Source organism: Lygodium microphyllum, chromosome 26 (genome assembly GCF_053477565.2).
Source record: "Lygodium microphyllum isolate KBCC chromosome 26, Lygodium_microphyllum_v1.1.10, whole genome shotgun sequence".
Taxonomy (NCBI): domain Eukaryota; kingdom Viridiplantae; phylum Streptophyta; class Polypodiopsida; order Schizaeales; family Lygodiaceae; genus Lygodium; species Lygodium microphyllum.
This window is the reverse complement of record NC_141160.1, coordinates 132,318,543-132,331,414: the sequence shown is the minus strand read 5'-3', so window position 1 is coordinate 132,331,414 and position 12,872 is coordinate 132,318,543. Positions and strand designations below refer to the sequence as shown.

Below are 12,872 nucleotides of genomic sequence, written 5' to 3'. Positions count from 1 at the left end.
CTGCAGAAAACTGAAGAAGAAAGGCAAAGAAGAGCTGCTGAGGAAGAAGAGGAAATGAGAAGGAAGGAGAAGGAGGACTTGGCCCAAGCTACACACCGGTCAATCGAGCAGCAAAGAAGGGCCGATGATCTGGGAGCCTTGAGCCCGGTGAGGGAAGAAGGGCCTTGTTCCAGCACGTAGGTACCAGAAATCACACTGCCTGTCCTTGAAGGCAAAGGCAAGGCCCTTATCCACCCTATCCCTACCCTCATGGTGCCTCCCACCGAACCAACCACCCTCACCCCTGGCATCCCCACCAGTGCATATGTCTCCAACTTCATGGCATGGATGTAGTATTTTATTAATAAAGAAATGGCCTAGGGAAAGAGCACGGAGACCATGGCCACAGGGCAAAAGAGACCAGCCATAGATGCCGAGTTGAGACAGGACTAGAAACGTCAGAAAGTGGAGGCCTCGACCACTCCAATCCACACAACAGTGACGCCACCAACTAATTATGACGAGTACATCGCCGAGATGCTCTCCCAACTAGAGAAGGCTAAGGAGGAAAAGAAGATAGCTGTGGTTGAGTTGGTGGCGGAAAAGGAGTCGGTAGCTGCATCCCAACTCGAAAAGACCTGCATAATAGCCATGCAGCAAAGAGAGATCTCTGATCTCAAACAGGAATTGAAGGCCAAGGAGGACATGGAGGAGAGCTATAAGCAGTGGCTGGAGGATGAAAATTAGGAATTGGTATAGATGCAGAGAGAGTATAAGCTCCTCCTGATGCAACATGGGGAATTGGCAGCGAAAACTATCAACATTGAGAAAATGATGGAGGAATTGAATGCCAAAGAAGAAGAGAGAAAGCAGGAGATGGAGCAGCAGCAAAAGGAGATTGCAATCAGCTACATTTGGGAGAGAAAGAGCAAGAGAACATGAGCAGGGAACTGAAAGACCAAGAGCAAAAGCTTGTAACGCTGGTACAGAAGTAGGGAGAGAGCATGGAAGAGAAGAACAAGAGAGCAGAGGAATGGGTAGTGCAAAATGAAAAAAGGGTGAAGACACTTGCAGGGTGCCTCAATCTGGTAGAGAAAGAAAATATCCTCGCATAGAGCAAAGCAGATGCCGCCCAGATAGCCTTCAGTGCCCAGCAAAAGGCCTTGATTAACACACTAATGGACACCACCCACCCAGAAGAAGGAGAGTCATTGGAGATGGTATAGAAAAAACTCAGTATCGCATGCAGAGCTCTGCACACAGGGTTGCAGATGCCACCCCAACTTGTGGAGGTTAGGCTGAGCCTAGAAGAGCAATGAAAGTACTTGCTATACTGGTTGGCCTAACCCCTCAGGAAATTGACGCAATGGGCTTTGAAGAAGGAGCACAACAAGGACACCGATAGGGGGAGGAGGCTAAGCTTGAATTCGATATGGGGAGATTCAGAGAAGAGGTGATCCCACAACCCCCCTCATCACATTCCCAAGAGCAACAACAGGTTGATCCATTTGCAAAGAGACAAGCCGCGCTCAAGGAAAGATGGAGAAAGTTAGTCGAAGAAACCAGGAAGCAACTAAGGGCCAAGCTAGTCGTGCAGCCGTCCACACCCCTCCCACCATGCCCTGATGACATTCCCGCTGGATTCCACACAGAGCTGGTAGTTTGGGAGCGGCAAGAAAGAGAAAAAGACCCATTCATCTTCAGCTTCCTCATGCCTAACAGCCTACGGAGGGTCTTATTGCTCAAGGTGATGGAGGAGGTGATCACGATTGGTAGCCGACTAGGACAGAAGTGGTTGGAGGAAAGGGAGAAGACCCCCACTCTTTGGGAAAATGAAGAAGCTGAGTTTTGGCACAACAAAGTATTTGAAGTACCACATACCGTACAGGGATATAACTGCCAACCCCTATGGAGGAGGCGGGTGTGTGACATCAGCATGCTCGCTTGGATGGCTTTTTGCAATAGCCTACCCTACGAGAGGAACAACCCCACATTCATGGTGTACCCTCGTAGGGTAGGTGTGGATTTTGATGCCACCCTCCATGGGCGTTATGATTTTCCTATCATCTACAACTCTTATGTTGTCTCCTTCGAACATGCCCTCCTCTTCAACTCAGAAAGCTTGGATGACTCCATGACGCATTTCCTCGCAGATTCTCTTCATGCCCCGATCCATCTTCCGTAACTACATGTAGTTATCTTAGGTTACTTAAATTATTACTTAAGCAGAATCCGACTCCACAAGAGTGTGGCCTGTCTCCCCTCTTCTTTGACCCTAACGCCATCGACAGCTATGCACGTCTGATGATGAGGGCTAGCCTCCTCCCCTCTTTTTGCCTAGCTCTCCTAGAAGACATGAATGACAACCAGTTCACTAGATGCAATCATCCTTTCCTCTCCACCACCTCCCTCCACGTCCGCATGAATCTGAAAGGATACATGCAAAGCTATCAATTTTTGAGAAAATCCATCCGACCCCCTTCTCCGCCTAATTTAGACGATGAGAATTAGGCATTGGCTATTATTCTACTAGTGTAATACTATTATAAAAAAAGAAAAAAGAAAATCATGAAAGGAAAAGCAAGAAGAACATTACACACGGAATGGACAAAATAACTCACTTTGCAGAAGCACTTAGCACCACATAAAGCACGATCACTGCACCTAGGGGTCCTCAAGTTAGGCATGCCCGGTGGCTTCGGTCGGCTAGCTCCGCTCCTAACCCCCTAGCCCTTTTTGCTCCCTCACTTCACGCTTAGAGCCCATCAAGGGCAGGACATACCTAGGGAGGTAACACTCGCCTATGGTTAGACCTGTCACCCTAAGCTACTTGCACCATGCCTCCCTTTGCCCGAATGGGGTCCTCAAGTGTGGGACATCACCCAGGCTAGCCTGTGGTTAGACCTAACTCCCCATTCCACCAGCACGAGCACAATGCACTACATAATAAGGTAGACACCCCCCTTAGGTAGAGCACTGCACCTTTTCCTTTCAGGCATCACAAAGGCGACAAACCACCGACTTTGGAGGCCCCCGTCATCCACTTGCTATCCATTTGGCTTCTCCAACAAACATCATTACCAAGCTTCCACAAGCACCCGAGTTTACATGTAGCCCTACCCTCACATGACTACTTTGCCAACAATTGTCTATTAAACCCCAATAGCAGCCAAAGTGCCATGGGACTGGGACCTATCTCGGAGGGGGGTAATGTTAACCCCAAGTCAAGAAGGCGGAAAAATGAATGAAAAAGCAGAAAAAGCATGGAAAAAGAGCAAAGATACGCAGGCGGTCTCTAAAGCTAAGTTGGGGCCACAAGCGTAATTTTAAATGAAAGGCGCCTCAAAAAACTCCAAAAACTCATGTAAAAGAGCGCCGCCTCCCTCCTGTGCCAATTGTAAAATATTAGACGGGTGTAGACTAGAGGCATAAGGCTAGAAGAGGAAATAGAGAAAGGACCTTACCACAACGGCCGGTCATGTAAAAAAGGGATGGGTGCCCACGGGATCTTAGGGCTTGTATATAAAGTTAAAAAAGTGAATGGAAGCTCATTCTTTGGTGTGTGGCTAACAAGAGTTCTCTTCTTCTTCTCTTCTTCTCTTCTCCTTGCTTGTGTGTGCTCTTAAGAGAGGGAGTGTGAGAGTGTGTGAGAGTGAGTGTGTGGGAGTGTGAGATCAAGAGGGTGAAGCTCTTCAACATCTCCTCTTCTCTTCTTCTCTTCTCTTCTCTTATCTTTTCTCGCACGGGCGGCTATGGTGGATGGAGCTTGGAGGTGGAGGAGGCTTGAGGATGCTTGAGCTAGCATCTAGGATCGTGGAGCTACCAGTGTGTGCGAGAGAGGAGGCAACTCATATTGGCATCAAGGTAAGCTCATTACACTCGTAGGATCAACGACGCTTCGTCGGCTAGGTGAGAGATAGCCATTAGAGCTCGCTTGAAACACTTGAAACAATAAGCGGTCTATGGGTCTTGGTGGTTGAGCATGAGCTCCCTCTACGCTCCTGACATCATAGAGAAGACTTGCACGACATGAAACAAAAGACCAGTTGGGTACAATCTCCCCCCATGCCTTGTGTGAGCACTCCACAAAGCATGTATTTGATATATTATTCATCTCCAAGCTCAAAAAATAGCCCAATTTACAATTAGCACGCTTTAGCTTTTGTGTTTGCTTTTGTCCCACTAAAGAATTAAAGCTATTGGGCACCCAAAGAGTCAGGTTGCTGTGCCCAAATATAATGTCCAATAACAAATATTTAAATCGTGCGCCCATGAGCATACAAAATAATAAATAAATATCAAGCGCTTCAATTAATTAGTGTTGAGAATCTGCCAATCACACCCTATGTATGCCCCTTTGTATGGAACAACTAGGCTAGGAAGATGCAGTTCATTCTAGGAAGAGAGACAGATCCCATAGGCACAGTGATGAAATGTGCTACCAAGTAATCCTATATAATGATGTTCTTGATTATCACTTTCATATGATGATAATGCAATAGTACTTCTTGTATCTTTGTGTCAAGTCCCTGTGTCATTTTCAGTCCTACACAAGATTGTGTTTATGAGTTCAAGTCTCAATCTTGAAACCTAATTCACTTGTGTAACAGTTGTCTTCTTTGTCAATGTCAACATGAGTAGTATCTTCATCTTCCATCCTCCATAGCTTCCGCCTCTGCCATGCTCTAGATCCCGCATTTCTCACAATTAGTGCATCAAAATAAATATTGGCGCCATGCCTAAGATGCACGTCCATCAAAAATGATAATTTCTTCTAAATAAATTGAATACACGCTATCGCCCAATGCTTCCCAACGCCACCGCTGCATGCTCTACACATCAATTGACACTACAAGAGAAAGGCCCTATAGACGCGCACTGTACATGCGAAAAAGCAGGCGCGTTTATAAGCGTGTGTATCAGTGCGTCTATTCATGCTAGTATAAAGAATGTGTCTATATATCCGCATTTATAAACGCGCTTATAGATGCGAAAATAAATGCACATATTTTTCATTTCTCATAAAGTCCCTGAATACGACCAAACCTCTTAACAACTAGTATTTGTTTGAATAGGGCATGATTGGATGTATGTACGACATAATTACACCTGGATCATAAGCTAGGACATGATATACATATATAGGATCATACGGACATGATATAGATGTATATACGGCATGATATACATGTATAGGGCATATACATGTATAGGACATGATATACATTACCAACTTTACTTCTTTCTGAGTATTACAAATATACATCCAATCATTAAAAGCTAATTATATATATGTGATTTCATGCCATATATACATCCAATCATGCCCTATACAAATGTGATTGGATAGGGCATGATGATTGGATGTATATATGACATAATTATCAGAGAAGTGATTGATATATGCACATGTTGCATCTATTGTGCACTTAACCTAGCCATGGCTAAAACTTATAGATCAAAGGTTGACTTGTGCATTTGTAATATATATATATATATATATATATATATATAGAGAGAGAGAGAGAGAGAGAGAGAACTGATCAATACACTCACATGTCTCATTTGTTGTGCACTTAACCTAGCCATGCATGCCAATTCATAGCATGAGTAGATTGATGTAAATCAGTTGGCTTGTGCATGTGCAAGCTATTCTAATCATGTCAAGGTGCACTTATAGCTCACATATAATTTTAGATAAGGTGGACCACATGTAGCCAATGTGCACATGTCCTCCTTTCATCATCTTTAGCCAATGTGTCCACTTGTTGGTGACTAAAATAGATCACTGTAAGGATACTTTGCAATACCAACAAGCCAACTACAAATCTCTTATCTATGAAATGTATAAGTAAATTAACTTGGTTAATTTGATGAGGTCAAGTTTTCCTTCCATGGACATTGTGGTTGGCTATATTCTACTTCAAGGTTATAGGAACTTACAGAAGTCAATGGAGCATCCTAAAAATGACGATATTCTAATTACTATATCAAGTCGCTTCATGTACATATCTTTGATTGATTGATGGATAATATGCCTTTCTCTATCTCTTTCGTATACACCTTCATTGCATTATCTCTCTCTAGCTAAAAACCATTCGTGCTTTATCCACCTATTGATACTTGCATGCAATTGTAAGTGGGATGGTCTAGTAAGTCACCACATATGTGCCAATTGACTTGCCAATGTGTTATCTCTTATCCTCAAGCTTTGTTATATATCTCACCACATAGGTCAATTGATTTGCTAGTGTACCATCTCTTATCTCAAGATTTTCTATATATTTCACCAATATTCTCAATCAAAAACATCATATCAAGCATATCTTGCATTAATCAAGCAGATTGGCCAACCCAACATAAATGAAATTGTATGAATAGCAATGTAGATCAAGATCTTAGCTTAAATCAATGACACCTTTTTGCACAATATAAACTGTTAGAGTTTAACTACAATATATAATGCCTGCAAATAAGAAAGAGGCTTGATTTGTTGGACCACTATGTACATACAATCTATATATGTCATATTCCCTAAATGCATGCATTGATACTTACAACATGGAGGCAAACATTTTGATATTGAAAGACTAGGAAAGTCATGTCATGTTGATCCAAAAACAACCAAAAGCTAGCATCTAATCGGTTTAATTGTTATTGCACGTCTGTCAGCGCATGTAAGATGTATTATCTGCGCATATACATGCGTAATTACACGCGCTTACAGACGCACCACGCAGATATTTAAAAAAATTTTAAAAAAATTGTGGCTTTCTTTTCAAACCTGTGCTTTCCTGCGTTTTTTGCGTGTTTTCTGCAGTTCGAGCTCGACATCACTACTCATGTCTATCTATCACTTCATGAAGACAATAAGGCAAGGAAATAAGAGTAAAAAGAGGATAGGAGGAAAGAAGAGCCAAAGAGTAAAGAACAAGAGCCAAACAACAAGGAAGAGAAGAAGATTCAAGCAACTTACCAAGGGAAGGGAGAAGGAGGACAAGGAGCTTGCAACCTAGCCGCCACCCGTTGGAACAAGCAAAGAAGGTGAGTTCTTCTTCTCTCTCTCAATCTTGTTTGCTTTCTCTGTCTGTTTGTCTCTCTCTTCTCTCTCTTTATATGCTATAATCTGTCATCTATGGAGGTTTTTTTGCACGTTTTTTAACCAAGTTTGAAAAGAAATGGTCCAACTGTGTGCGTCTGTCAGTGCGTCCAGATGACAGTGTAGACGCAGGTATAGACGCTGTCGTACTGCTGCGCATCCAAGGTGTGGAATCCACCAAAAAGTTGTGTGTGTGGGATTTGACACTTTGTACATACTTAGTCGTTATATTTGCTCTTTTATTCTACGTGGGTAATATAGTGAAGAGGGGTTTGGTACAAGAGGAACTTATCCGTAATGCTCTAGTTGACATGTACGCTAAATGTGACATGCTTGTAGAAGAACAGGGAGTTTTTGATAGATTGGTAACTCGAGATGTAGTCTCATGGGCTACACTTATTTCAAGATATGCCAACTATGGGCTTTGTGAGGAAGTACTAAACTGTTTCAAAGAGATGCAGATCGAAGTACACTGGTGGATCTGTATGCCAAATGTGGGAGCTTGCTTGATGTTCAGCACACGTTTGACTGCCTGCCACAACGCAATGAGTATTCTTGGAGTTCCCTTATCCTTGACTATGTTGACATGGGGGATATGACAGTATTTTGGGCTAGTAACTGATATGGATGCAGTCAATTATTTGATGCTCTGCTAATATACATGAAAGGATGGGAGGCAGCTTCTTCCCTCGATTTTCAAGCTGCTGAAGATTAGAGTCCAGGCAATCCGAGGCCTTCCCTTTCTTTGCAAAGATGCTCCTGACAATACCTCAAAAATAATTGATCTTCTGGGTCATCTTCTGGTTGTAGAGGAAAGCTTGGAGAAAGATGCTATTCAGAAAGCTTTAATGATGGTTATTCGGCAAGATACGAAAGAGTCATTGACAAATTTGTTTAAGCACTTTCAAGGCTCTAATGAAACAGTTCGGCAAAGAGTACTTACCTTCTTGAATGAGAAGGTCTTTCCTTTGAAGCAAGAGCTTCTGCAAGGCACTAAAACAACAAACAAAGATCAATCTCAATCGCAAGGGGAGATGGAAAGATTTGTAGTTGATTCTTTAAAAAAGGTTCTTCCTGGTCTTACGAGGGCAGAGTTCAGAGTCTTCATGGACTTTATAAAAAGTCTGAGTCTTTATGGTGAGAATGCTACAGTTGAACAAGTTCAGGAACTTTTTGGGATTGTAGAAGGTCAGGCTGGTTTAGATCTTCAGCTTACCGCATTTGATCCAGATCCTATTGATAGGATCTTATCATGCTTTGATATTGCTCTGCATAAGATGATACGATTGATTACAATGAGCTTGGGTGGAGAAGGTTATCTAAACTTTATGGGAAATGAATTTGGTCACCCTGAATGCCAAGGGAGATCAACATCTTCCCAATGGCAAATTTGGCCTGGGGAAAGGAAAAAACAAAGCCACGGATGGCTATTTTGAAAAAGAGGCTTTTTGGGGGGGGAAAGAAAAAGCGGCTACGGAAGGCACGGAAAAAGTAGGCAACTGCTATACAGAGAGCAGGGGGGAATGCTCTCTGGGGAAGGCTATGGAGGCGCAGAAATCCATTCAAATCTATTCGAAGCACTTATACGTGATAAATTTAAAGGCCATGGAGGTTGTTCTGTCTGAGGCTTTCACACCCTTAGGGCTGAAATTCGATGCAGTTACTTCATCTATCAAACTTATTCATTACTGAAATGCTGCTCTGAGAACAATTTGAACCCCTGCGTATTGTACTCTCTGTGAAGGGCTATGGAAGTTGCGGGTTACGCACTTTTACAGAATAAAATTGAAGGCTGAGAGCCTGTTCTGATGCCACAATTGAGGCTTTCACACCCTTGGTTGAAATTTGATGGAGTTGTTTTCACCATCCGTTGTTCAAGGACTCTTTTTGGACTACCTTTCTTGAGTTGCCGCTCTGGTATTCTTCGATGCACAGATTACAGAGTAATTTCTTCAAGTAGGATTGATGATGGTAGAACTGCGAGATGCAGGGAGGAGTCGATGAGAGTTCCCGACAGGTCTCTGTGACGGGCCAAGAGAATTACATCAATAAGCAATGACTAGGAACTCTTGTTGTCACTGAAGCTATCATGTAGGTGGAGAGGCAAGATGAGGTCATCTGGAGTGATAGAGCAAAAGGCGCTGCACGAATGTTCCATATGTAGTGGTCTGCAAGACATAGAGCTAAAGATGAAGGAGTTCACACACAGGACACAAAAGTAACAAAAATTAAGGTGAAACAAGATTGCAGAGTTTCACACAGAGCTGGGGCTTCTTTCTTCTGAAACGTTAGATAACCCTTGCATAAATTATGCTATTGAATTGGAGCAATCTCATGAAACATACGCCTATTTCATGGATCTTCTAGCAAAAACTGTGCAGGATGAGATAGCTGGGTGCATTGAAAAGGCATACGACTTTCTCTCTCTTGCTGATGCAAAGAAGATGTTGATGTTCTCCTCAGATCAAGAACTCCTAACCTATGTTGCAGAGGATTAACCAGAGTGGGAGGTCCGCAATAGCTGTGTGTATTTCCAGAAAGCGAAAGATACAGTGTGCAAGGAAATATCTTCCTTATAATTGATCAATCAAACTTTGGGCTATGCCAGAGAACTGGAGCGGATAGTTTAAGCTTACAGATAGTAATGATCTTGTCTTGAATGTGCATCCAGTATACCAGATTGCCAGTGTTTCTTCCCCATTCAATACAGCCAAGGAATCAGTCCTAGTTTGTTTCTCACAGGAGCTCAGCTGGATACTTGTAGAACTAAGATCTCCTATATTGTACCTCCATCATAACAGGGCAGCTTAGGAGAAAGCTTGTGCCTTTGTATTTCTGGCTTCCTCCACAAGAAACCTTTTATGGTCTTACTAGACAGCCTGAATCCAAGAAGATCACGATAGTGTTGTATCTTTGAATTCTAGATTCCTGCACACAGTGTTTGAGGTCAAGGTGTTAATGCTTGAATTTACTGTTTTGGCTAAAAATCGCTTACAAGAAGCTGTCTTTCCAGAAAGCACGGAAGTGGATTGTAGTTAGCAAAGTTTTCAGTCTGACCATGGACAATTTGATGTAGGATCTACAAATGCAGCAGAATTAAATTGGGTGGCCTAAAATCAGTGGACTGTTCAGATTTGAAGTCATCTTATATTTTGTAAATTTCTTGGCAGTAATACAGTTATTACTTGGCATCATTTTCTCATCTTGCTTATTCACATGATTGATCTTCAATCTTGAAATTTGTCAAGGTCCTCTGTGGACGCGACTTTGCTTTCGAAAACCCTTCGACAACGCGGAAATAGATGCGCTGACAGATGCACACAGAGACGCAGATATAGATGCAGGATGTAATATGTTTTATCTACACAGGGTAATATGATTTTTCTTGTGTAGATGTGGAATCCTGGATCCTCCAACACTGATCCTGAGTTGGAACGCATGAACAACACCTTAGCAGAGTTTTCTAGAGGTGTTAGTAGCTTTTTTTGGAGGTTTTCCAAATAAGGAGGAATTCATGGGGGAGATGACCAATTATCTTGGTCGCCCTCCCACTGTAGAGGAGGTTTTCAGTGTGATGTCTGGGACACCTATCACATCTTTGCCTAGCACTGCCGCACAAATACCAAACCTTGGCACACCTCTACTAACAGGTACTCCACGCACTATGCATACACATAGATCAGCTGATGCACAGGGATCAGCTGAGGTACATGGATCGACCGAAGCACGTGCATCTGCAGAAGCACGTGTATCGAGTGAGGTAGAGGATAGTGCCCGTCGAGGAGGAGGGAGAGTCGTGCGGGAGGACGAGGAGGTCGAGGGCTTTGTGGGGGTTGCCTAGGAGGTGGCTCTCGATCACCCTCACCAGAAAATGAGAGAGGTGAGCCTCCACAAATGTACTACTCTGTCACTGATGTTGGTGGTATCTTGCATGACTCTGAGGGGAGGGAAGTGATAGCCTACTTGAGGAATGTCATGTATGCCACATACAAAGATTGCATGATTTCCTTCAAGCACCAAAAAAATGGTTTGTGGCAAGAGGTGTTGCGGGCAGTACATAGAAGGTACCCTAATCTCGAGAATTCACGATTCTCAGATGATTGGGGACGGTCAAAGGTGAGAGACGCGCTTCATAACAAGAGGTCTCACCTTATGACGCGCGCCAAGGAGTCATTGCGGAGACAAGAGCAGGGGCGCCCTGGATATGGCCAACCACCGAATTGCCACCACAGGGAGTGGAAAGAGGCCAAGAAGAGAGCAGCGCAGAAAATGACAAGTCGCCAGCATGTAGAGGCGCGACGTATCCAGATGGCAACCATGGGATCGTCGCATTATGGATCGGGTGGCAGGGAGTCATGGGAGGCTGAGTTTGTAAGTATTATTTGATTTCTTTTTTAAATTAAATTTTGTAATTTGTTTCACTTCATTATGTAGTGTGTTCTAATACGTTGAATGTTCAAATTGTTTTGTAGTATCATATCCTTGGTAGGATGCCTACTCCTAGAGAGGTAGGCTACCATCGAGGTCATAACCGGGTGTCCACTTGGCAGCATTTCTACGAGGAGGGACTCATCACGGAGGATCAATATAATCGTGCCATGAGGATTCCACCACCAGAAGAGGTATGTTTTATTTTTTACATGAAAAGTATAGATAACTCTAATTAATTGTTTGTAATGGTATTTATATACCTTAATCCTTTGTGTAGGCGCATCCTGATGCAGTTGAGGATAGCGAAGGGGGGACTAGCAGTAACGGTGGTAGCAACGGTAGCGGCACAGGCAGCGGTGGTGGTAGCGATGATGATGCCTCTTCTGAGGAGATATAGAGGAGCCCCATGCATGCATGCCTCCCCTTGGCCTGTAATTTTCATTTTTGATATGTATTACTTTTAACTAGTGCTTGCGACCATGACCATGCTTGAGGTCACAAGCACTAGAACTCATCATATAAAAATGTTTCATCTAAATATATAAAATTTCGTGTTCTACATACATTGTTTTGTTTTCAGTATCCAATCTTCGAAATAATCTTTCTCTGTTTTCCCTAAGCATACAATTTGATGTTGATGGGGGGAAAAAAACTAGAGAGCATGTGGTTTGCAAAGCCACATGCTCTCTGGTTTTTTTTTCATACCTCTGTTTTGCACGTCTATCAGCGCATCTAAATTGCAGGATAAATGCGCGTCCATTGTCATCAAAAACTTGCAGAGTAAACGCTTTTTTAGACGCGTAGATACACGCGTGTATAGACGCACAATATGAATATATCCACTTTTTTATAAATTTGATTATATATTTACGTAGGGTGTCAATACGCGCATCTATATGTGTGTCTACATGGGCATGTAACTCTGACTATAAGCGCGCTTTTAGACGCGATACTGTAGATGCAGTAGTAGACGCGGTAATAAACACGCCTAACATTTTTTATCATAGTTCAAATATTGCGTCTACAAGCGCATCTATGGAGCCTTTTTGCTTCATGACGCATTCACAATTGTTAAAAAATAATAAAATTAAACTGACAAAAGTGAATACCTAGCAGTCTTTAGCTACAAAATAAATAAATTGGTTAGAACTCAATCCTAACCTTAATTTATTACGAGTGCGTACTCTAAACTCATAAACGTCTATTAATTTAAATATGTATTTTGCAGAATCACCCGCTATGGAATCACCCACTTGCATATTAAATTAACAAGACGCTCGAAAAGGATAGGCGTCCCCATCGACTTCTCGCACAAGGAATCCACCTTGTGTATGAGCCCCAACAACAAATATAATTTTACCGA

General features: G+C 42.7%; 1 pseudogene; it reads left to right on the top strand.

The window, feature by feature from the left end:
• Positions 1 to 7,664: 7,664 nt before the first annotated feature.
• Positions 7,665 to 9,105, top strand: LOC148013819 (apoptosis inhibitor 5-like protein API5 pseudogene; annotated as a pseudogene).
• The last annotated feature ends 3,767 nt before the right edge of the window (positions 9,106 to 12,872 follow it).